General features: G+C 39.4%; 1 long non-coding RNA gene across 1 annotated transcript; it reads right to left on the bottom strand.

Annotated features, from left to right (window-relative positions):
- Window positions 1–17,065: 17,065 nt before the first annotated feature.
- On the bottom strand, window positions 17,066–17,715 carry LOC116217946. The gene is made up of 2 exons (XR_004162606.1): window positions 17,550–17,715; window positions 17,066–17,159 (listed from the first exon to the last, which is right to left on the bottom strand). It is a non-coding gene; the product is annotated as an uncharacterized LOC116217946 (long non-coding RNA).
- Window positions 17,716–24,424: the final 6,709 nt, after the last annotated feature.

The following is a 24,424-nucleotide window of genomic DNA, read 5'->3' as shown; positions in this document are numbered from 1 at the left end:
GACCCTCTGTGTCTATTGTAGCATCTCCTCAGTGAAGAAACCCTCATTTGCTGCCACCATGGTATCTATTTTCTTCACCAAATGAACAACCTGAGCGCGGTAATTTCCGTGGTAGTTAAATACATGGTGTCGTCCACCACAGCTCGCTATCAGTTTGGGGTATTTTTTGCGTGCACAGTCACCGATAGTCTGACCCCCAGGTTTCTTAACACCAGTGAACAGGACAATCACGTAGTGTACAGCCTTTTCCCCAAAGGTCTCCTGTAAGGCCTTAACTATATCCGGCTCATCCTCCTTAGTGAAGTCTTTCACCGGAATCACCAGCAGGAATGCGTGGGGCCCTGGACATGAGTATTTAATGCACTGCACTATCTCATCTTTAAGATCAGTTGAATCTTCTTCACCAGGGATAATCACCTCAATCTGTCTGGGTCTACCCATATCCTTTCTGAGAAACGTTTTCGGCTGTAGGGGAAACGCCTTTCTCCCCAGAATGGTGTTCCCTGCAGCACTCGTCCCCTCTCCAATCAGCGCAATCCTCAGGGGTTGACCTATAAACAACATACATCATATCAACATACACACTGTATCAGATTTACCTCAGTAATATACTATATATATATATATATATATATATATATATATATATATACACACACAAACACACATAACAATCATCATATCAACATACACACTGTATCACATTTACCTCAGTAACATATGGGCTGCTATAGATTTTGTATAGGTTGCTAAACTGCTGCAGTAGCTGTAGCGTTGTTATTTAGATTTTATGTTAGATTTGCCCAATGGCACATTTAGAAGATAAAATTGAATTTGAAGAGAAGGGAAAAAGTTACTGTTCATTTTTAACTAAACCATGGAACAACAAGGTTTACCTCAGATTTTGCTACATGGTTTTAACTTTAGGATGAATACATAAAAGTACTACACACATTTTGTGGAGCAAGCTATTAAAAAGATCAAAAACTATTTTTTTTTTTTTATATGTGTGTGGAACAGCAAGAATACTCAGTCTTCTCAATATCATAGCTGTGGATGTCTATGGCTAAAACCTCATACTCTCAACCTACTCACACAGACAAATGTTGGAAACAGTTCATTCAAAAAAAACATAACACTTCTGACATGTATTTTTTAACAAATGTGTACCATTATGCAAAAAAACAAATCCTCAATCTCTAAATGAACCAAAATCAACAGTGAGTAGTAAAGTGATACCTTTAGGGATAGACAGGTTAGGTGGAGTAGATGGAGTAGAAAGCAAATCTCCCATTTTCTCTCAGTGTCAGATAAACGTCCACGCACAAATGAAACAGGTTTTGGTTCGCTGATCCTTTTTTATAGAATCCCCATGATGGTTGTATTTGCATAATGGTCCGCCTACTTCCTCAGCAGTATAAACTCTGTTCTGCACGGTAGAACTTCAGTACTTCAGCAGTGCAGTCTGGAGATTCTTTAAGAACACAGAAGTGCTCTTGGTCTAGAACAGCATCATGTTAACCAGTAAGTTTGCCTTCCTCATTGTGGTGTTATTATTGATTATCATCTTCCATGATCACAAGCTGAAATAAAAAAAATGATTTAGAGTTTTTGTCCAAGCAAGCTAACTGACTAACAGCCTAAATAATTTCCTTGCCAACACCACCAATAGTGCCTTTGGCACTGATAAGAGTTTTTCCTTGCCCCTGTCGCCATTGTCCTTGTTCTAAGGAGGTTCAGGCCCTGGGATCTGTAAAGTGCCTTCAGACAATTTTATTGTTTTGGCGCTAAATAATTTAAATTGAATTGAATTGAATTAATGTATTCTGACATTCTGGTCGCTCTGTAAAACCTATTATTACAATTGATCTGAGCTGATAGAACAGTTTGATCTTGTGTGTGTGCAACCAAATACAGATGTTTTACATATCTTCAATGTGAAACATTCAAGCAATACACATGGAACACAAGACCTCCTTCTGTAAAAGAGTTTGTTTGTCCAACCTTTAACTAACCTGTCAGCAAACACCTTTCCAACATTCTGTCATTATATTCATTTGCATTCCTCTTTTATAATGCTTAAAGGTCGGTACAGTAGTTTTATTGGCATCTAGTGGTGCGGTTGCTGAATCGTCATATGACACACACATAAGGTGATCTTTCTATGTTTAACACTTTTTATTGGTGTTTTTTGGGTAATCAATACAATTATATAATCACACCCCAAACCAGCCTACCCCATGCAGCAGAATGACATACATTAACCCTCTAATCACCATAGCGGCCGCCGACGGCATGTTCGAATTTCACCATAGCGGACTTTTCTGAAGTATTTGTTAACTAAACCTCGCTACTGACAGATCGCCTGGGGATTGCAGTGTCTCTTGCAGTAAAGGCTAGCAATCAGAGACGTCTGCATCTGTCCTCACTGGATGAGACCGTATTTTTGTGCACCAATGACGACGACTACCCACGTTTGTATGACAGTAACGATCCTGTTTGAGAAGTCAAAATAAAAAAAACGTATTAAAAATAGTAATATAAGTATCCTCCTGTTTTTTTCTGACTAGCTAACTCTCCAGTAACGTCTTCCTATGGCGGTCACTGAAAAGTGTTGGTTTACAACTAGCACCAGCCTCATCGCAGATATAGACAAAAGACATAGCTAGATCAATGAAATTTGAATGGATTGTAAACCCATGACACTTTTATTTGCAGAGATATGAAACATTTAATAAATGGTCTTTGAGGACGTTCAATAAAGCTAATTTTCACGTTACCTCACTTGTGGAAATGACGGTCAATTAGTGACTTTCACAACCTACGAAGCAAGCAGCCGCGTCTGTGGGTGAAAGCTATTTTGTGCACAAATAACAACGACGTGGGTAATCGGCTGTGTTTTCTGTTTTTCAGAAGAAATGTCTTTTAAAATTTGGATCGTCATCTCAATTTCCATTACTAGTTTCCCGGCTGACTTGCTAGCTATCTACACATTGACTGAGGTAACGTTAGTCTGAGGAGTTCGAGCCAGTCTGAGGAGTTGGTTGATAGCCAGCTATTGACTGCATCAGCCTCATCACTTACTAAACTTATCAGATTTAGATAAATAACATGTATAGTAAAAAAAAAAATTAGTCACTTTGTTTCATTCTCACTTCTAATTATTCGTTGTTTGTCTCTACTAGTTATTCAAATCCCTCCTTTTTTTTGCTGTAAGCTCACGGTAACAAGCTAAAGACAATCAATTGCAAGATAACCATTTATAATATATTTAAAACCTCATATCGGAAAGGTATTAAGCAGATTATTCGATAACCAGCTAGTAATATGTTGTGATGTTAAAATTTAAGCTTGTACAGCTTTTAAGCTGTTGAAAGCCAATCACAATGAAATCAGTGCTCATATAGGACCATGGTATAGGACATCAATACTACATCAAATGTATAGTAGATGTGCTATAGTTTGTCCGTATGTAGTTCACACTGGGATATTGAGCTGATGTTGTGACATAAAACAATTGACATAAAAATGGGTGAAACACTAATGGCATCCACTGTGATGGCTTACAATAATAGGATAGTTTTTTCTTTTATGTGTCAGGATGTCGGGTGTTCCAGCTCATCTGAGGGTAGAGAAGGGAGTGAGGGTGCTGTGGCAGCAGAGAGAAGTGAGGACATGGGGGGAGAGGAACAGCGAGAGGCCTGATGAGCGTAAGGAAGCTTCAGTAGGACAGAGTAGGTTTCTCACTAACGGAATTGAAGATACAAAGTTGTCACCTTACAAGTGGTGGTGTTTCTATAGATAGTCTGACATTAGATCTATTACTACCCTCTATCCCAAACCAAGATCATCTGCCACACACCCCTCTTTGCCTGTTCATACATTGAATGCTAAACCGTATCCTTTCAGGGAGTCACAGAGACACCAAATCTTAATACCCCATCTGACAGGTTTCTTAGGCATATACTGTTTCCAAAGTAACATGCCGTCAAATTTAATCATGGCCTCACCTACTGAAAGATTTTTCCATGGTCGAAGAAGTTTAAGGACGTTCTCCTGGAGGACACACATTGCAGTTTTTACCATGTCAATACCATGTACACTTTTTCCAAACTCTTCACACAGTGGTCTTAACAGACGCACACCTCAGCATATCAGTTAACCTTTGGTGCAAAATGCACTACAACCACCAAAACACTTCATACTTCACTTAAAAGTGAGTCATGCTGCCGTAACTTTAGCAAATGTTCTCTCAGATTACAGTGACCTAAAAAACACTAACAACTTGAAGCATTGCCAATTGCAATTATAGCAAGTTGCATTGCATCTTGGAAATGCATCAATCCAAGCCAAGTATCTGAAGACAGTGTTCATATGTTAGTTTGCTTCTCACAAAAAAATGTATTGCATTCTTCAATCACTGTCTTTCACTGATAGCCTATGATTAACTGTCAGATTTAGTTTCCATGGTGCTTTCTGTTTGTCAGTGACTGTCTTAACTTTTACTGAAGCAATGTCATCTATAATATTTAGCAATTACATTTATGCAGCTATTCATCTACAGAGCCTGCCAGTTGACTCGAGGTCCTTGAAAGTGCCTGCTCAAAGAAAACACTCATGTGATCCTTTATGACTCTCTTTCTTACGGTCATAATCCTATTCTGAATGTATGGGGACATAAACACGTCTAAGAACACACCGAAATGATCACATAAGGCCAATTTCTTGACGGTTGTAGAGATACTGAGTCCCTTTATGATGATGACAATGTCCAGGGTATGACCTTGTACATGCTGTGTTCGGCTAAACTGTAACAAGTAGTGCATTTACTTCCTCAGTATAACTGTTTTCTGGATTATCTACATGCAAGTTGAAATCCCCTGTCAAAATCAATAACAATATAAAATTAATTAAATATAGACGCCTCTGCAAGACTTGGCACCTCTGCATGTTAACTCTCCGAATTGTCTGCAAGTCTCTGGTAACCGTACCAGAAAATCCAACCCAATGTTGCAGCCCCAACACAATGTCTTGAGTTAAAGTCAGATTGGCTTCTTACCAAATCACTGCACTACGGATCACATTTACACCCTACATACACTGTATTAATAAATCAGCATGTTCACCAAAAAAATAACAGAAGAATATAAGCATGTTTGATTTAATTTGGCATGAAGGGCTGTACTACAGAATTCTCCAAAGTGGCATAGGGGGTGAAATGTACAACATCATCAAATGAGTATTTTTGGGCAACAAGTGCGGAATGAAAATTGGCAACACAAGAACTGAATACTTCCCTCAAGGGCGTGGAGTGAGAGATGGTTAGAGATTGAGTCCAACTTTGTTCAATAATATAAAACAATTAGCAGTGTTACTGGAACAATCTACAACAACTCAACACCTGCACTCACCCTCTTGGACACGGAAGATACATTCCTGCTTTATGCAGACGACCTGGTGCTGCTGTCTCCTACTGAACAAGGGCCACAGCAGCACCTGGACCTGCTAGAGCAGTACATCAAAGACATTGCTGCCTTGATGCATTTAACAAACGTATTCCACATTTCAAAACATTACAATAGTAGGCCGAACATGGCATCATTTTGGGAAAACACGCAAGCACCTGCCGACTGGCAGCAAGTTTTAGGGGAAGACACCAGCACCTGCCAATTGACAGCAGGTTTTAGGAGAAGATATAAGCACCTGCCAATTGACAGCAGGTTTTAGGAGAAGATATAAGCACCTGCCAATTGGCAGCAGGTTTTAGGAGAAGATATAAGCACCTGCCAATTGGCAGCAGGTTTTAGGAGAAGATATAAGCACCTGCCAATTGACAGCAGGTTTTAGGAGAAGATATAAGCACCTGCCAATTGACAGCAGGTTTTAGGAGAAGATATAAGCATCTAACAGCTATCCCCACCCAACAACCCTATCCTCAGCCCCTCATCTAACAGTTATCCCCCCCCAACAACCCCATTCTCAGCCCCTCACCTTTCTGCTCACACCATATCTTCTGTTCCTTTTCTTTTCTTTGTATCTGTATATGTGCATAATCAAAAGTAAAGGTAGATGTGTATTAGTGTGTGTGTTTCACCACATTTCTATTCCATGTTTCTGTATTTTCATGTATGTTTCGATGTATCTGTCCATGTGTGTGTGTTCATATGTATAGAGAGAGAGAGGGAGAGGGAGAGAGAAAGAGAGAGGAACTGAGAGAGAGACATTCTATGTTTGTACATGTCTGATATTTGTATTTTCTGTATTTCTTCCATTTCTCCTACACTCTCTTTTAAGAAGTTTAACTGTCAGATTTTGTTTCCATGGTGCTTTCTGTTTGTCGGTGACTGTCTGAACTTCTACTGAAGCAGTCATATGTAATATTTGGCAATTACATTTATTTAGCTATTCATCTACAGAGCCTGACAGTTGACTCGAGGTGCTTGAAAGTGCCTGCTCAAAGAAAACACTCATGTGATCCTTTATGACTCTCTTTCTTACGGTCATAATCCTATTCTGAATGTATGGGGACATAAACACGTCTAAGAACACACCCAAATGATCACATAAGGCCAATTTCTTGACGGTTGTAGAGATACTGAGTCCCTTTATGATGATGACAATGTCCAGAGTATGACCTTGTACATGCTGTGTTCGGCTAAACTGTAACAAGTAGTGCATTTACTTCCTCAGTATAACTGTTTTCTGGATTATCTACATGCAAGTTGAAATCCCCTGTCAAAATCAATAACAATATAAAAATCATTAAATATAGACGCCTCTGCAAGACTTGGCACCTCTGCATGTTAACTCTCCGAATTGTCTGCAAATATCTGGTAACCGTACCAGAAAATCCAACCCAATGTTCCAGCCTCAACACAATGTCTTGAGTTAAAGTCAGATTGGCTTCTTACCAAATCACTGCACTATGGATCACATTTACACCCTACATATACTGTACTAATAAATCAGCATGTTCACCAAAAAAATAAGAGAATATAAGCATGTTTGAGACAATAGGCAGTTTTTGGGCAACAAGTGCGGAATGAAAATTGGCAGCACAAGAACTGAATACTTGCCTCAAGGGCGTGGACTGAGAGATGGTTAGAGATTGAGTTCGACTTTGTTCAATAATTATAGAAAATAATTAGCAGTGTTACTGGAACAATCTACAACAACTCAACACCTGCACTCACCCTCTTGGCAACGTGATCTCCAAAACGTCTTGGTTACTTACGTAACCTCGGTTCCCTAAGCAGGGACCAGATATAACAGATGGGACATGACGTTAGTCACGGTTCCAATCGAAGCATTTATTCATTCACGCCTGAAAGGCTGCGATTCGTCCATGCTCTCTCCTGAGCCCGCCCCCTCAGGAGCCTATAAATTCAGGAGCACGGATCGAATCATCCTTGGAAAGAAAACTGAGCGTAGAAGTACAAACCAAGGGCAACACTGTACACGCAACCCTTGTTATTCCTGGTCCCTGCTTAGGGAACCGAGGTTACGTAAGTAACCGAGACGTTCCCTATCGCAGTAGGACTGCGATATAACAGATGGGACCGTATATATTCCCGCGTGATAATACAGTGGCAGCCAATCACACACACCAACTTACACATTGCTTTTGTCCTCCTAGAGGTTCATACAGCAGCTGGTGGTGAACATTATAGGGCACATCCTTTATACATAGGCGACAAGGATGAGTGATCCCTCGCCTGTAGGAAACAACCCTAGAATGGTTCATTCGCAACGTAACACGTAGACGCTAATGAACACATACATCATTATATCGTTCACAGGCCAGGGGATTCAAAGATCGTCTGCCTGTAGAACACCTTGTAAAAAACTAGGTTCAGCCACATCTAACATATAGAATCTAATGAAAGTGTGGAGAGAACTCCAGCTTTCAGCTTTACAAATTTCTTCCACTGAGACTCCTTTCAGTAAGGCCCAGGAAGAAGAGACCCCCCGCGTAGAGTGCGCATGCAACTTCTCCGGGGGATCTAAAGACAAACTCGTATCCAACGGGAGAGGCTCGGTTTTGATAGAGGTCTGCCTTTTGCACGTGCGCCAAAGCACACAAACAGCTGATCTGACTGTCTGAATGCCCCAGTGCGCTCTACATAGCAGCGGAGAGCGCGTACTGGGCAGAGCTTATTCAAACGTTCCTCCTCTGCTGACGCAAAAGGAGGAGGCGAGAAAACTGCTAATTCAATCACCTGATTGCGGAATGGGGTTGCCACCACTTTAGGTGTGTAAGCAGCATTAAGTCGCATGACCACTTTGTCCCCAGCGATCGAGAACTGAAGGCACGATGGGCTGACGGACAGAGCTTGCATGTCACCAACGCGCTTTGCTGACGCCAATGCCAGTAAGCGTGTGTCTGCATCATCTGCAGGGAGAGGAGAGTAGAAAGGGAGAGGAGAAGAGAAAGGGAGAGGAGAGGACAGGAGAAAGAGAGAGGAGAGGAGGGGGGAGAGGAGAAAGAGAGGAGAGGAGAAAGGGAGAGGAGGACAACACACGTTGTTTGTTTTAGTATTTTTTTGGTTCAGAGTTTATTACTGGGTCATATTTGTATGATGCTGAAGCAAAATAAAGGTCTCATAGTTATGACTATGCTATTAGTCGTTGTGGCTGAAGTGAGGGTATTACAGCTAACTTCTGTGTGGCAGATTGTTAGTGGACACACCTGGCTGGCACCTTTGAACTGCCCAGCTATGCACTCTCCAGGGCATTTGTTCTTCTTGCTGTGACCACTAGGTTGTAGTAAAATACAACTTTCAGGAAAGGGAGATTGGAACAATCTCAAACAGCTCAGCAATTCCACTTCATGTACAATGAGAGGAACATTTCATTTTTTATTCAACTTTAAGAAAAAACATGTTTAAAAAATAATATCAAATGTATTGGATTAAGGACAAATTATTATAGGATTTAAGGCGGACCAGAAAAGTGTCTCCTTAGAGATCCGAGTACATGGAGATGATGTGCTTCTCTGTGTATCTCCCGGCTCCAGCTCAGTGGGTTCAAGTGTGTTCTCTTGAGATTCACACCCAGTCTCCTGTGTTCCAGTGGACTGCAGAGGCATTCCCATGGTGAGTAACTGACACGTCACACACACACACACACACACACACACACACACACACACACACACACACACACTGTCCTTCCCATGGTGAGTAACTGGCACGTCGCACACACACACACTGTAACTATTTTCAGTTACAATAACAGGGTTTTTACATTGCACAGTGTCTATTTCTCGGTAACTTTTAAAAAATCTAAGCAAAAAAAAGGCAAACAAACAACTTTTAAATCACTGTTTACCTTGTGGGTAGTAACATGCTAACATTAGATAGCTGGCTCAGACACCTCGCAAATCCCCATATACGTATTTCTCAGTTACAATAACGGGGTTTTTACATTGCACAGTGTCTATTTCTCAGTAACTTTTAATAAATCTAAGCAAAAAAAAGTCAAACAAACAACATTTATGTACAAATACGACCATCTACTACAGAGTTTGGTCCGCCATCTCTTTTTTTATTATTACTTTGCGACACCCACCACCTGACGGAGAACTGTAAATGTTCACGAGTCCGTCGAAGCAACTGTGTGACCATGCAGTAACGCAGTGGTAAAAGCATATTTCGGCCTTAACTGACACGTCACACACACACACACTCACACACACACACACAACACTAGAGGGCAGCACAGCCTTCATCAGACACGCATATGCAGAATATTCACAGATATGCAATGATCTTCACAAATAATTGAAAGAACATTTGCAGACATCTCTCTGTTTAAGAGCGGGCCAAACTCAGTTTATGCATCCCATAATACCCATCATCCTTGCTGACTATGGAAGCACAAACCCGCATCCGGAAGTAAAGTAAGCTGCCACTCAAAAGTCATGGTTGATTTCATCATCACTCTCAGTCTGCTGAAACTGGAGTAAACTGGAGTCTCTTGTCACTCTCAGTCTGCTGAAATTGGAGTAAACTGGAGTCTCTCGTCACTCTCAGTCTGCTGAAACTGGAGTAAACTGGAGTCTCTCGTCCTCTCTCTGGAGTCCCCTGACTGTCATGGAGGGTTCATCTCTGATTATCAGATGTAGTCCATTCTCTCTGGGTCTGTCTCCTCACAGCTCTACTCCAGACCTTTTTTGTCTAAACTTCCTTCAGGAGTGAAAAATAAGCCATCTATTGTCTAGAAAGTGGGTATTTATAGGTATTTAATGAATCTGCATGGTGTTCAGTTAAGGGTAGATCATGCTGTTATAAGCACAAATGTATTGGGTAATGCAATGAAAGAAATGCAATGTGTACAAAGGCCTGTGAATGATGTCTACCTTCATGTGTGGTGATTGTATGTGTTTCTTGTGTATTTATTTCTGTTTGCTTTGGTTGTTACAGACAGTGAGTGCTGCCTATAATTGCCGCTTTTCTCCTGGTATTAGTAAATATTGGTAAAACACCTCCAAGTGGTACTGTAACTTTACTTTTGTTTCTTTTCTTTCTTTTTCCCATTGTTTTTGTTTATTGGTTTATTGAACGGCCAGTATCGAGTCTCTTGCACCTGATCCTGCTCAATGAGCCTCTAACTTGCTCTGATTTTTACCAGTATTCCTCACTTGTTGACAAGTTGCCTTGTTTGTCTGTTTGCAAATGTTATAAGAGAATTCGGTATTCAGTTATGCTAGCTCTCATGGTATCTGCTACGTTAATGCCACATTATTTGACGTGAAATGTATGTATCTCTTTATTTCTGTCTGTTCCAGACAGTTTTATAAAATCGAAACGTCATGTAGGAATAATTGCATGCTGATAACTTCAGTAAACTCAAGGAAAACAAGACTTGTGGATTCACTTGAAATTCATTATCTTTATTCTGCAGACAAGTGTTAGCTAGCTGTCTAGTCCTGCAAGGTAGCAAACGCAGTATGAAGAAAGCATACAGAGAGAGAGGGCGATAGGGCCAGACAGCAATTTGTCATGTCCCCCCCCCAGGAATTACTCTCTGAAATTTGACCATGTATTGTCCCCCCCTACAAAGAAATGGGATCTCCGCCCCTGGCCTCACCCTACCCCTTACTCCCCTTACACAAACATCACCAGGAGGAAACAGTAGAAGGAAACCAAATTAAGTTTAATTAGAAACTTTGAAATTCTAAATTAGAAGCACACAAAGTTTACAAAAAAACGGGACAATTCGTGTCCCGGGAAAGAATATTAATTTCCAGGAAAATCGGGACGGGTGGCAACCCCACTCTTAACACATCTCCTTAACTCGTGGCTTAATATCACACAATGTTCCCAAACACACAACAAACAAACACATTTCCCTCCAGTCTGGTGAGACGATTAAAAGTCTATGTTGATTTCCTCTTGTGTAGGTAACATGAGGTTGAAGTTAGCGTATTTGTACTACAGTCTGTGTCTCTACTGCACGGTCTTCATTAATATTCCATTTAAAAAATAAACAGACTTGTTTTCGAAAAGAATTTAATTGTGAATTGAAAAAACAAACGCAATGGTTAACGAGATAAACATGAAATGATAACAGAACTTATCATAAAGAATTAGTGTGATTTTAAAACAGATACCAATGTATAATAAAACAATGAAATGATTTATAATTAAAAAAAATATTATCTTAATGAAATTAAGCAAGTAATAGTTCTTTGGCAAACACTAAGTGACACCATAAACACACAAGTAAATTCCCTTATAACATTAAACTGAGTAATATGCTGTGCAGGTTTACATGTGAAGTACAACTAAATCTATTACATTGAATCGTTTACAACACATCAATTAACTGAAAACATATTAGTCATCTACACCAGATGAACTATCTTACCCATGAGCTCTTTCACCTGCTTCTCTGCCTCTGTCTTATGACTGGTGGTATTACTGACACCTAAGAATGACTTGAACCACCCTGTACCACCCCTCTCATTAGGCTGCTGAGTGACTAGAGTGGTGTTGTTGAACACCTGATATCTCCCACCACACTTATGAATGAGCTGCTTAAGGTGTGGGTTCGTGTGTCTGACATAATCATCAATATGGGATGTCAGATCATCCCCACGTGTGAAGAGGATGATGGCTCTGTCCCTTACTCTGGTGTCCAGTGCTCTCTCTAACCTCTCTAAGATGTCTCTCTCTCCCTCAGTGAAGCGGCCAATCTGAATGACCAGCAGGTACACACACAGACCACCCTCTCTGCACAGCTCTCTGCACCTCAGAATGTGTCTGCTCGGCTTCTGAAGGTCTTCATCAAAGAAGTTTGGAGTGTCGATGACTGTCACCTCTTTGCCATAGATAGACTTTGTCTGCATCGCACACTCAATGGTGACAGGCTTGACGCTGGGCTCTGATGTGAAAGCCTTCTCTCCCAGGATGGTGTTCCCACTGGCACTCTTCCCAGAGCCATACTCCCCGAGAAGCACCAGGGTCAGCTGTCGTCTCTTCTGTTTGCCACCTGCACAGAGGAACATCACTGTGAAAACCTCTCTGCTCTCTGTAAAGTTTTGTCCTTTAGGACCCATTCTAGGGCTGTCACTTTTTATTTTAAATTCAGTCATTCATTCAAACGTGGGGGAAAATAACTATTCAAGGCATAATGACTTGTTCGAATTACATGTTAGGCTAAGCCTACTTCGTATTATAAATAACCACGCAAGTAACGTTTCCTATTTTGAAATACATTTACTCTTGATCAGTAAATTGTTAATGACGAACATAGGCCTACTGTATAGCAAATAATAAACTATCCTGTCCATATTACTAATGTGCCCTAACATTACAAGCTTAAACGTTACATCGTTGTCATGGCAACATTTACTGCTGTCAAATTTGTTGGCAAACATTTCTACAACTTGTCTATATGTGTGTGTAGCTAAGTGATTTATAGATTTGTTTGAATTGTTCAAACTTGACATTTGAAAAAAGTGTCAGCCGCAACCCATTCTTCAGAGATTTGCACTATTTGTAGGACATTTTATCTTTCAAAGCCTGAGCCTCTGCTCAGTACTGACAGAGGGCTGAAATCACTTTCATTAATCCATAATATTTTTCTTCTAAACCAAAGACAATGGTATAATTCTAGGCTAATAATAATGTTTCTAACACTGGCAATATCTACAATAATGACAGTAAAATAAAACTTCTGCCTGGAAGAAACCACAGTAAGACATACCTGGAACAGGACTGGGAACATCCTGAGGACTACTGGATTGGTCTGTTTCCATCTCTACTGACCTAGAAATATAAATTATTTAATCGAATATCAACGAGACTGACATGGGAACACTGGCAAGTTTTATTATGCGCAAAAATGAATATTTTGGCCTTACATTTTGCATTCAATCTGCTTCCTCCCTCTGTTTAGAAATTCTCCAAAACTGTATGTAGTATGATTGTGTTTGTTGATGATATGTTCACAGCATTTTATTACGTCTTCTTTGATGCTTATGCATTTATCAGAAAATCTACTACTAAACTTGTAACGTCCATCTGTGATGTATATCATTTTGTGAAAGATGTTCTCTCCAAAAACCTCATCCCACTTTCTCAGTTCTCCCACTGACTGCTTGGCCTTCTCCAGCACCACCAGGAAGAGGTGAGGGCCAGGGAAGGTGAGGGCTATGAGGTGTAACATGTGTTTGTCATTCAGGTTTGAGGCGTCTGGGGTGCTGATGATCACAGTGTCGTTGATCTGGGCTCCCATGTTAAACATTTATGGCGTCAGCATTAGATAAACTTCTACAGTATCTATATAAACCTTGTGCGATGTGTTATTGCGTCTCTCTCGTCTGCTGCAGTCTGGGAGTAAGCCCGGGCTCCCCCTCTCTCTGAGAGAGGGCCCGTGCTTTTCTCCGACCTGCTGGGACGTGGGTGAGCCCAACGTTGTTGTTGTTGTTGTTTAATAAATATACTTATATGCAACTCCGGAGTCCTGAGGTAACTTGAGTGAATTTTCACCTAACACCTACAGTATTATTAAAGGTTATGAGACATTGAGAATATAAGCTTTAATACATTGTAACCCTCCACTGTTCTGTTTCTTTGGTGAGACACTGGCTGTGACTACTGGAGGAAATTAACTGTCCTGCTGTTTGATGCTCATATAGTATCTGTCTTGCTGTTTGATGCACATATAGTTTCTGTCTTGTCAATGTGAAATGTCTACAGAGATTATTTGGTAGTACACCGATCACTCTAAAGACATCTATTATCATCAATTTCTGTTCAATGTTCCATATTCCATTATGTCAAAATGTTTTTACTCACTCCAGTTTCTCAAGCTTATAGTTTGGATCGTCCAGTAGTGCAGACAGCAGCTTCACTGAGTCTCCTAGTGTATTCCCTTTCAGATTCAGCTCTATCAGGTGTGAGGGGTTTAATGTCAGAGCTGAGGTCAGAGCAGCACAGCCTTCTTCTGTTATACTGCAGTTATTAAGCCTGTAGAGAGAGAGAGAGCAGGAAACGAATTATATTTATTGTTTTAGTTACATAGATGAACTATAATAGAAAGAAGCTTCTTTGGCTTCACTGAATTCTTAGACTTAAACACCTAAGAATGCAGACAGACAGACAGACACACATACACTGACATAGTCCTAGATGGAGTACTGTCTGTATTGTATCTGACTGTTACAGTCCTTTTAGCTGTGAAAAGTGTGATCCTGTTGGTGACTCACTCAGCAGAGTAGAGAGAGAGCAGAAAACTGACTAAAGATCTTAGTTTTTGTTTAGGTCAGAACAAATGAATCACCTTATTCTGGCTTCACTCAACTACTGAAAAAAACAGATCAACTACTGAAAAAACCTAGGTACACACACAGGGCTTCATTTACTAACATTGCGACCGCAGCGCAATCAGCGCCTTTGCCAAACGGCATATAGCGCACAGTATTTAGCATCGTATTTATCAAACAAGAACCTCGTCTGAATGTGTCGACGCCTTACCAGCGTAATCAGCGCCTAACCCCGCCCATTAGTGTTAACAGCGCACCGCTAAAATAGGGAAGAAAGAGCCTGCGTGTTCCTCCTGAATTAGAGCTTTTGGTTCACGAGGTTACAGCCAAAAACCATGCTTTTCAAAAACGCTGCCCTAGGTGGATAGGTGGAGATAGGTGGAGTTGTAGCGTGGACAGGGGAGTTGTAGCGTGGACAGGGGAAACTGAAGTTTTCAGACGTTCGGTTGCCATGGCACTGGGGGTAGCTTGCGCTTGAGAGGCTATAACATCAAAATAAACATGGAAGGTGAAATAAATATGCTGCTCTGTCTCTACAATTTACTTAGTTTAGTTAGTGTACTTCGAGTACAAGTACTTTTCCTGAATAGATACGCGTTACTCCTACGCAGAAGGCGAGCACTGTACTCGGTGTGCTTGAACGATGGGTGGAAATACGGTTTAAACCATACATGGAGCGGCGATTCTGGGTAAGACCTGGCCGAACAGCTAGCTGGTGGGAATTTTTTTATATGCCTATATTAAGTGATAAATCAAATATAAAAATTTAAACAAATAACATTTCTGATGTTCGTATTTTTCAAATTTCTCACAAGCACATAGTTTTCATTTAGCAGCTGATATGTCATGCTAAAACACCTCTTGTTTCGTTACTAATACATAATTAGGCGCACTTTACGGATCTCCTCCCATCTCTTTGCGACGAACACCCACTTTCCCTTATACCCTCCCAGCAGCGGTAATCTGCGCTTTTACTCAAGTGCGCCGCCTTTGGAAATACGGTTTTATGTCTTTACCTGCAGTATTACGCCTGAAATGGGCGCAATCCAGTTAGTAAATGAGGCCCACAGACCCTCACACTGTAATAATGCAATTCAGCTGACGCCAGTGAGTAACTCATCCACTTTCTTACTGGTAACATCACAGAATTAAGACGCCATAGAGAGTTTCAATTCTGCTCTGGCTGCTGCAGGGATAATTACAGTTATTATGATATTAAATGGAATGAGAAGGAGAAGAATAATTTCTTTACTAAATACACAGTGTAAGAAAACATGTTTTGGCTTGTTTTTATTTAAACACACGAAAATATGCTAAATTCCTTATGTCACTGGCTCATGAAAGTACTCATACCCAACACCCCACACAACCATAGAACCTGAGCAGCAGGATACAACAACAACAATAAAATAATAGTTTTACCAGACAACAATTATTATACTGATATTATAACCACACATATATCTTTAGTGTATGTTACCGTAAAAATCAGGATTGAATCTGTAACTCAATAGTTGGAATTTCCTGGCTTTCTATTGTGACTATAAGGGTTTGTTTAGTTTATTTCATCAAACACTCTTTGTCTTTTTACTTACAGCAGTCTCTGTAGTTTACAGTGTGGATTCCCCAGTAGAACAGAGATATGGTCCACTCCTGAGTCTCCTAGTTTATTTCCACTCAGATTCAGCTCTATCAGGTGTGAGGGGTTTGATCTGAGAGCTGAAGTCAGAGCAGCACAGCCTTCTTCTGTTATACTGCTGTCATTAAGCCTGGAGGGAGAGAGAGTGTTGGGGAAGGTGGGTGGCAACCGTTACTGACTCCATACGCAAAACTGTGAAATAGCAGAAAATCAGCAATGACAGCAAACGTTCTTCTGGTGAATAAATTGGAAAGAAAATATTGGTGATTGTTGAAAATTTTATTTTTAGTATTTGGTGAACTGTTTTGGTTTAGCCCCGCACTAAAATATTATGTAAATAAAATATCGAATCAATATTCATTACTTTACTATTCCAATGTTTGGTGTGTGTGTGACCTATTAATGCATATGAAAACCAGTGCCTGCTCTTACAGTACAGTAACGCTTTTCTACTGGTCGGTACATTGGGGTGAAACAGAGAGGAAAGTCTTTTGCTTTCCTTAAATCTGCTTTCTTTAGTTTTCATTGTCATATTTAAAATAAAGAAATGATCAAACAAATAACACCACTAACTTAAGTGTCTTCAGTTTGCAGTGAGAATCCTGCAGTAGAGCACAGATCTGCTTCACTACTGAGTCTCCTAGTTTTTTCCCACTCAGATCCAGCTCTGTCAGGAGTAAGGGGTTTGTACCCAGAACTGAAGTCAGATAAGCACAGGCTTTCTCTGCAGCATCACTCTTCAACAACCTGTAGAGAGAGAAACAAGAAATCATGAATAAATAACAAATAATAATTACATTTTTTTTAAAAATACTTATGCGTGTGTGTCATTGCTGCTCCCAGCCCCTTTACAGTCTGGGGTGTTCCCAGATTAGTTTACAATGGACATGACAAACTCTACACTGGAATAACGGATGTTAACGTGATTAACTCTAAACTTGTCAGTCTGCTGTGAAAATCAGTGTTCTATAGCCCTATCAAGGCTATAATCAATTAGATATAACTTATCTCTATTCGTCTCTATTGAATGATAGAGAATATAGAATTATTTTAACAAATAACATTGAGCAATTTAATAGATGAACAGAATGCTGGACACATATAGAGATCGTATGCTCTTTTGTGAAGTTTTCTCACCTCAGGGTCTGAAGTTTTTTAACATGAAGTAAATGATGTAGATCAGTGAGGAGCTCCACTCCAGAGTCTCCAGGGTCGTTCCCTCTCAGGTCCAGCTCCACCAGGTGTGAGGGGTTTGATTTGAGAGCTGAAGTTAGAGTTGCATATCCCTCTCCTGTTATACCACAGTCATAAAGTCTAGAGAAAATAGAGGAGTTTTTCAGTGATACTGCAAAAAACATCATAGAAAACATTAACAACTGAAAATATTCATTTTCTGACACTGGCCTAACAGTGCCTTAGGAGGGATTTAAAGAGTAACATTTGTATCTGACCATGTCTTTCCAATATGAGAGACTACTGGTTATAAAAATATCAAATATTTTAACGTAAACACTACAGCTATACAGTCATCTTAGAGGGGTTTGATTCGAGAGCTGAAGTCTGAGCAGCACAGCCTTCTGCTGTTATACTGCTGTTATTTAGCCTGTAGAGAGAGAGTGCAGGAAACTCAATACAGTTTTTATCTTTACTCTTTTAGTTACAGTACAGTTCAATACAGTTTTGTATTTAGAACAGCAGCAATTCGTTCTGGGAAACACAGCTGTTACACTGGTAATATAATTGTGTACAGTATATTCCTTTGTTTTATGTTACAGTAAAACTGTTTTATAGAGCATGCAATTTATTGTCTGTCCATTGTAAATATTTGTGATTATTGAAAATATGAGCTTTATTATTTGTTTCCTTCTGCAGTAACCTGTTTTGGTTTAGCCCTGCGCTAAAATATGATGTTAATAAAATATCTAATCAATATTCATTGCTTTACAATTCGAATGTTTGGTGTGTGTTTCCCCTATGAATGCATATGAAAACCAGTGCCTGCTCTTACAGTACAGTAAAGCTTTTCCACTGGTCGGTACATTGGGGTGAAACAGAAAGGAATGTCTTTTGCTTTCTTTATATCGGCTTTCTTTATTTTTTATTGCCAGATTTAAAATTTGAAAAATTATCAAACAAATAAAACCACTAACTTAAGTGTCTTAAGTTTGCAGTGAGAATCATCCAGTAGAGCACAGAGCTGCTTCACTCCAGAGTCTCCTAGTTTGTTCCCACTCAGATCCAGCTCTGTCTGGAGTAAGGGGTTTATACCCAGAACTGAAGTCAGATACGCACAGGCTTCCTTCGCAGCTTCACTCTTCAACAACCTGTAGAGGGAGAAACATGAATCGTTGTTAAAATAAATAAATAATAATAATTACAAAAATAGTAAAAATACTTATGTGTGTTTGTGTTATTGTTGCTCCCAGCCCCTTTACAGTCTGGGGTGTTCCCAGATTCGTTTACAATGAACATGACAAACTCTACACTGGAATAACGGATGTTAACGTGATTAACTCTAACCTTGTCAGTCTGCTGTGGAAATCAGTGTTCTATAGCCCTATCAAGGCTACAATCAATTAGATATAACTTATCTCTATTCTTCTCTATTGAATGATTGATGTATCATATAGAATTATTTTAACAAATAACATGGAGCAATTTAATAGCTGAACAGAATGCTGGACACATATAGAGATCGTATGCTCTTTTGTGAAGTTTTCTCACCTCAGGATCTGAAGTTTTTTAACATGAAGTAAATGATGTAGATCAGTGAGGAGCTCCACTCCTGAGTCTCCAGGGTCGTTCCCTCTCAGGTCCAGCTCCACCAGGTGTGAGGGGTTTGATTTGAGAGCTGAAGTTAGAGTTGCATATCCCTCTCCTGTTATACCACAGTCAGAAAGTCTAGAGAAAATAGAGGAGTTTTTCAGTGATGCTGCAAAAAACATCATAGAAAACATTAACAACTGAAAATATTCATTTTCTGACACTGGCCTAACTGTGCCTTAGGAGGGATTTAAAGAGTAACATTTGTATCTGACCATGTCTTTCCAATATGAGTGACTTCTTGTTATAAAAATATAAAATATTTTAACGTAAACACTACAGCTATACGGTCATCTTAGAGGGGTTTGATTCGAGAGCTGAAGTCTGAGCAGCACAGCCTTCTGCTGTTATACTGCTGTTATTACGCCTGTAGAGAGAGAGTGCAGGAAACTCAATACAGTTTTTATCTTTACTCTTTTAGTTACAGTACAGTTCAATAAAGTTTTGTATTTAGAACAGCAGCAATTCGTTCTGGGAAACACAGCTGTTACACTGGTAATATAATTGTGTACAGTATATTCCTTTGTTTTATGTTACAGTAAAACTGTTTTATAGAGCATGCAATTTATTGTCTGTCCATTGTAAATATTTGTGATTATTGAAAATATGAGCTTTATTATTTGTTTCCTTCTGCAGTAACCTGTTTTGGTTTAGCCCTGCGCTAAAATATGATGTTAATAAAATATCTAATCAATATTCATTGCTTTACAATTCGAATGTTTGGTGTGTGTTTCCCCTATGAATGCATATGAAAACCAGTGCCTGCTCTTACAGTACAGTAAAGCTTTTCCACTGGTCGGTACATTGGGGTGAAACAGAAAGGAATGTCTTTTGCTTTCTTTATATCGGCTTTCTTTATTTTTTATTGCCAGATTTAAAATTTGAAAAATTATCAAACAAATAAAACCACTAACTTAAGTGTCTTAAGTTTGCAGTGAGAATCATCCAGTAGAGCACAGAGCTGCTTCACTCCAGAGTCTCCTAGTTTTTTCCCACTCAGATCCAGCTCTGTCTGGAGTAAGGGGTTTATACCCAGAACTGAAGTCAGATACGCACAGGCTTCCTTCGCAGCTTCACTCTTCAACAACCTGTAGAAAAAAATGTATATATTCCTAGTTATGACCATGTTGAACCATACCTCTCCTTCTCAGATCACACCATGCTTTATGCATGTTTTTTTCATTAAGCAGATGTTAGAAACAAATAACTAAAACTGATATGCAATACATTAATACATGAATTGATGTATTTATTAAAGGGTACTTGAAAAAATAAGTCCAAAAAGCTCTGTTTGGTTTAGTGCAGCATATGTTAAAAAACAAATAAAACATTGCATGTAAAGGGTTTATACATTCATTGATGTATTTATATCAAATTACTTAAAAAAATATTGTTTCCAAATAGCTGTTTGATTTAGTGCAACATGTAATGGACTTCTCAGCATCTCATTTACAACACTTCACTGATGTCCCAGCATGAGAGCTTGAACGGCTCCAGTTCCCTCGGTGTCACGTCGGCTCTAAGCTCTACTCCTGCCACGCCCCCTCCTGATTCAACTCATCTGCCTCCATCACATTCCAAGTTCCCTGATTGCCTAATCACGAGCACCTGTCACTCCCTCCACCAGTCTACTTAAACTCCTCACTCCCCTCACTTATTGTCTGATCTCGCCTTGTATGGACATATCTTCCTGCTCCTTCCTCAAGCTCCGGACTACTAGCTTCCAGTGTTTAATCCTGCTCCTTCGTCAAGCTCCGGACTACTAGCTTCCAGTGTTTAATCCTGCTCCTTCGTCAAGCTCCAGACTATTAGCTCCCTGTGTTAGTTCCTCTTCCTTCGTCAAGCTCCAGACTATTAGCCCCCCGTGTTAGTTCCTGCTTCTTCATTTCCCATGGTTTAGTTAGTTCTGGTGTTCAAGAGTTTTGTTCCTTAGTTTAATTCCAACCATGGACTGGACTGTGTCTGTTTCAAGGTTATTATAGTTAACGAAAACTAACGAAAAAACGAAAACGAGGTGTGATTTTTCTTTTCGTTAACTGAAATAAAAATAAAAACGAGGCTTTATAAAAAAACGATAACTAACTGAAACTGTATTGTGTCTTTACAAAACTAACTAAAATAAAATAGAATTATAGAGAAAATGTCCTTAGTTTTCGTCTTTGTCAATGTATTTCATAGATGTCAATTGATTTCATACATAGCGTCTATCTTCCGCCGTACCACTTTTACTACACGCCCCTCACCTGGTATTATGGCGGCAAAAGTCGGGAGAAAGCGACAGAGTCCTATTTGGGATTACCTGGAACAGTAACGTGCGGTGAGGTTCGTGGCTGGTGAGGCACTGACTCTTTCAGAGTCAGATTTACAAATATATAAACCCAATACAGTAGCTTAAATCACCATTCAATTGGCAGCTTGCACATTGACTACTGGTTGTTTTTCATATCAGCATTCTAACATAGGTAAGGTGGCTACATACAGTTGGCAGCTGCTAGCTTGTGATGAACTCGTGTTAATATGTGTGATTATGTACAACTTTAGCTGCAATTCCTCAAAATCAGCTCACCAAAGTGATCACAACCACTTGTTTGATGTTAAATGGCTTTACATAGACATTAAACAATCCTAAGAGAACGGGAAATTAACGGAGCAAGGGCTTTCTCTGATATCAATGTAATGTTAGCGAATGAGGGGTGAGATACCCCCCTGCTAATATTTAGTCTCCGCTGTACGTCCAAAACCAAATCTATTCTTGAGGTTCAAAATATTTTCAAAACATTTTGGCTTTGGATGTGAGAAGTCGATCGAGTTATCTTCTGTCCCGTCGTTTCAAGCATTCATTTTAGCTACGGCATTGGTCTCCCATTATTGATCAATTCACGTTTTGATTGAAAGTCCAGTTATGAGAAATGTTTTAGCTTAGCTATAGAATCTTCCATTTTCGTAGTCAATGTCAAATATAAGAAGAGTAACGGCAGAACAAGAATAAACCCGACCGGTGGGCTCTCGCATGCTCCCTTTATTGAAGCAGAGGTACTATTTGCCTCCTCTCCGTGCTTTTTCACTGCGGCTTTACGTCAGATCAGCAAAACTAAATAGGTTCTACGCATGCGCTCAACCTAGTTTGTGAGGGATTGCGCAATCTGAGATGAGGCACAGCTCGTCGCTGCCTCACCGTCTCGCTGTCTCCTGTCTGTTTGAACAGGACATGCGCAAATTCTGTTTTTATTACATATTATTTATTATAGCTTGTATCTTCTATTCATTTTGAGCATTTTGTTTTGACTGCCCCCCCCCCCCCCCTTGGTTTCTTGCATTCCGCGGTAAAGACTAAAACTAATACTGAAACTAATAAAAACTAAACTCAAACTAAGCATTTTCAAAAAATAGAAACTAAACTAAACTAGCAAACCCGCTTTAAAAACTAATTAAAACTAAACTGAAATTGAAAACAAAAAGTCAAAACGAAATAAAAATAAAAACTAGTGAAAAACGCAAAACTATAATAACCTTGGTCTGTTTCTTCTGAAATATCTTTTGAGCGTGTGTTTTGTTACTAGTATAGTTAAGTTCTATCTCCAGCCTGTAGTACCCTTTACCCTTGTAATGCAGTCTGTTCAGTTTTCCGTTTGCCTGTTATCTGTCTCTGGCTGACTCTGAATAAACTCCATCATCGTTAAGTCTGTGTTTAACCTGAAGTCCATGACACTGGGCTCGTGGAAGTGCACACAACCATACCACTGCAGAAAAATAATCCAAGGGGAAACACTGGTGACATTTCGATGTTAAGCATCGGGTGTAACAAAACAAACTGCCCAACCAAATTTCACATCATTGTACAAGTTGTTGCGAAGTGATTTATAACATAATCTTGTGGGTTCATCATCATATGAGTTATATTCAGCCTCTGTGATGAGTTGGAAGTTGTTTGCTTTCCTAGTGTTTTTTTTTATCATGCTGATATTACCCCCATCATTTTATATTAGTGCTGTCAAACTATTAAAATATTTTATCGCGATTAATCACATTTATGTCATAGTTAACTCAAAATTAATCGCGATTAATCGCACATTTTTATCTATTTTAAATGTCCCTTCATTTATTTATTTTTTCCATCATTTTATTTTTATTTTAATGCCCTTATCAACATGGAAAAGTGGATTGGCTTGCTTCATGCAAATGTTTTATTTTATTGAAAACCAACATTGCCAAACAGGGCGGTACAAAATAAAATTATAAAGTGCACATTTCAGGTAAACAAGGACTCAGCCTATAGTGCAGTTAAACCATGGCTTAATATTTTATTTTTTTCAAGTTTGTTGGGAACATAGCAGTCAGGCCTCATATTTCAGAAACAATGAACTGGAACAGTTAGGTTACCAATAAAAGGTAAGCCTACTACTTCTTTGCTTTCAGCCAGCTGCCTGTTGACATTTTCAGACAACAGTGAAGCTTGCTTCTTTTGCACAATACAACTTTTAAAAGTAAACTTTCCATTCAGAAGCTTTTTATCATCCATTTCGCCGTATCGCGCTCACCATTCACTCAAATCGCAACGTTAGCCTACTACACAGTTTGCGAGGCCAAAAAGAACGTTAATCTAAAAAATAAATAAAAGAAATCTCGCGTTAATTCACGGCGTTAAAATGGGTTTGCGTTAACGCCGTAATAACGCGTTAAACTGACAGCACTATTTTATATATATTTTTTGTCCCTCAATAAAGCAAAATGACGAACTCTAGCCTCTCCATAGATCTAGAAAGAACCATGTCTCTATGTCTAATGAGCTAGTTAATGTGGACAATGACACGCTTAACAATGTAACCAACTAATCGACTATTAGATTAGTTGGTAATTATTCTTACAGTCTATTTTATTCAATTAATCTGATTTATTTGATTCATTTGACTACTTGTTTCAGCCCTAAACAAAATGCTGCAATACAAGTCAAAGGGGTAACAGAGAGCTGGAAATATTAAGAGTACAAGTAGTTCTATTAAAGAGCTAAAATGCTGTATTTCAATACACAATCTAGCATGTTTACTGCACTTATGATTCTTCTACCAGGCACTGTTCAGACATTTTCTTACCTCAGTGTCTTCAGTTCACAATTTTGATCATTTAGTAATTTAACTAGATCAGTGAGCAGCTTCACTCCTGATTCTCCGGGGTCATTTCCTCTCAGGTCC

The sequence above is a fragment of the Clupea harengus genome, chromosome 20 (assembly GCF_900700415.2).
Source record: "Clupea harengus chromosome 20, Ch_v2.0.2, whole genome shotgun sequence".
In the NCBI taxonomy this organism is placed as follows: Eukaryota; Metazoa; Chordata; class Actinopteri; order Clupeiformes; family Clupeidae; genus Clupea; species Clupea harengus.
This window is presented reverse-complemented; position numbering and strand designations above follow the sequence as displayed.